The sequence below is a fragment of the Alligator sinensis genome, unplaced genomic scaffold, assembly GCF_000455745.1.
Source record: "Alligator sinensis unplaced genomic scaffold, ASM45574v1 scaffold537_1, whole genome shotgun sequence".
NCBI classification, from domain to species: domain Eukaryota; kingdom Metazoa; phylum Chordata; order Crocodylia; family Alligatoridae; genus Alligator; species Alligator sinensis.
Genome location: NW_005842734.1, coordinates 386,835 through 389,584, shown reverse-complemented (window position 1 = coordinate 389,584; position 2,750 = coordinate 386,835).

Genomic DNA, 2,750 nt, shown 5'->3' with positions numbered 1-2,750 from the left:
AAAGATAAAGGAGTGTTATTAGATATACGGAGTACAGAGTGTTTAGAAGAGGTAGCAGGGAGATTGGACTGAGGCATCTAATCATTGTTTGTGTCTACTCCATTTATCTTTTATGTATGTCTCCTAAAGTTATGGCTTTTTGTTCCCTGGCCCATCTTCTGAAGGTGTCTTGTAGATTTCCCTTCAGTACAAGAATTGTGATTCCAGAAAGGAGTGGTTGTTCTTGGAAAAAATATTCTCCTACTAGTGATTAAGTGTTTCTGTCCTTATGATTTTTCTGTGAGACTTCATTCTGGAGTGTAACGGTTATTCAGTTTTTGTCACAGATTCCCCAGAAAAAGCTCATGCTTAGGGCTCCCAGCCGCACATACCACCTGAGGGCTGTGGGCAAGACTTCTAACTCTTTGCCCCCTGGTCTTGGTGGCAGCTGCCTGCACTCACTGTTCTCTACTGAATATTCACTTCCCTTGCTACAAATACCTGACTCCTCTGAAGTGATGGATGCAGAAACGCAGCAGAGCAATAGGCTTTACAGCAGAAGGGAGCCTTGTGGAGGTGGTGGGTGTCATGGCATAGCTCTGCCACTGATCTCTTATGCCGGATCAGACCTTGGTGGGATGGATAAGGCCTCTTTGGGTGCGTCCAGACAAGCCCATTTGTGCCTCTTGCCATGTCTCAAAATGGTTTGTGACGTGGCAAGAGGCACACTGGGAACAAAAAAAACATTCCCCATGCTGCATATTTGCAGCATGGGCTCAAAATTTGAGACCAGGATAACCCATAGAAAAAAGCAGGGCAGGGCATGGTCTAGGACCATGTCCTGAGGCAACCAGAGGTGTGGTTCCTCCAAAGAGATGCTCTGATAGCTGGCACACTGCATTATGTGCAGGGCAAAGAGCAGTGCAGGATGCAGTGATCTGGGCCTGGGAGGCTGGGAGAAGGGAGAGTGAGAGTGCAGGGGACTGTGGGGGAGGGGGGAGAAGCTTGGGAGAGGTGCTGGCCCCAGGCTCTAGCTCCCTGTGGCTGAAGATCTGGGAGGAGCTGGGCAGGGTTATTTTGCCACAAGTGGCACATCTTACCCCACACCAAAGTGCATGTCTGGGCACATGCACTGAGGCAAAAATCCCCAGCTCAAATTTGTGCCGCTCCTATTTGAGCTGCTGTAAATGCACATGCCTGCATGTGTGGACATGCCCTTTGTGTGCAGACTCCAGCCTGTGGGCTGTAGGTTGTTAACTCCTTCCTAACCTTATAGGAAACTTGCCCTTTGATTGACAAATGGTTTAAGGATAAAACTCCTGCTAGTTCTTCAGTGAAAGTATCATGGTTTGATATGATGGGTCTACCTTGTGTATCTTGGGGAGTAAATAAATATATCTGGGGTGAGAGATAAGGGATTAGTTGAAGCAGGTTTTTTTTGTTTTGATTTGTCCCGCCCCTCCCCGAAGTTGCTATGGAAAAGATTAGATGATATTATTTTAGTTTAAGGTTGAATATTGATGTGAGTTACTCCCCAAGTTATTTATTTATCATATTTGGCACCAAAGACTTGTGTATTAGCCTCAGTGAGTTAGTCTTAATAGCTGAGGAAGACCATGGCTTCTCCTTTATCCTCTAGTTTATTTTGTTATTGGATGCTAGAGACTGTATGGCTTCTGTCTGAAGGAAAGTGAAGGCCTCTTGTTTGTACCTGAAAATGGAGTTACTTTTACAGAAAATACTTCTATTTGTCTTTCACATTATGAACACAATGTGAAATTATATTCTTGAACTCCATATGGTCAACACTTTGAAAAATGTGAAAGGGGGATATCAGAGCTCAAGAGTTAAGCCAAAGGTACATCTTTCCTTAAGACTAATAAGATTCTCTATCCTCTTCACCTTACTTTAACTGGGAACTAGAGAAAAATGTTATATAAGCTGCAGCTCAGACAATGAGGTCAGTTGCTGAGTCTTTCAGAGATATAGGCATCGGGTGGAGGGAGTTGCCTTCAGAAAAATTGATGAGGGGAGAGGAAAAATTCTAGAAAGAATATGCAAGTTAATTAGACATGTTTGGCTCACATGGGATAGGGTCTTTAGTTGGAGGAAAGTTTAATGCAATGAGTTGGAATATATGTGAATAAAGGCAGGGGAAGAAAGGAGTGAAGAAGCTGACATAATTTAATTTAAGCATCATCATAAAACAAATAGTATAATTTAGAGCAGCCTGTTAAATCAGGATGGTGTCTCATCTCCCCTGTCTGTTTCCATGATTCCTCATCTCCTTCTGAGCACACAGACTCAGTTCAGGGGTAGAACTGAAAGGAAAATAGTCTTCCTTCATGAAAAGTCTCAAAATGTATATATCTGATAAAGCTGACTTCATAGCCTACTGGGTATGTCTGCACGAGACGCTTTACTGCACATTAGACTAACCTAATGTGAAGTAAAGTGTTGGTGTCAGCATGTGTCCAGGACTTACTAATAAGGCTAATTCACCATTTTCAGGCATCAACAAATACAGGTACTAGATGAATAATGCATTAGTGCACATGTGTAGGCAGAGAGAGAAATTATATCTTGGGGGGAGCTGAGCATGTGTGTGCATGCACATGCATGCCCCCCTCAGCAGTAAGTCTGTGGGGGAAGGGATGGGGGGAGGGAGTGGGGCTGGGACAGGAGCAGGACTTCCACAGCTGAAGCATGTGCAGAATGGAACTGTGAGTGGTTTGCCTGGGGGGTGCCTGGCATGGGGAGGGGGTGGCGGG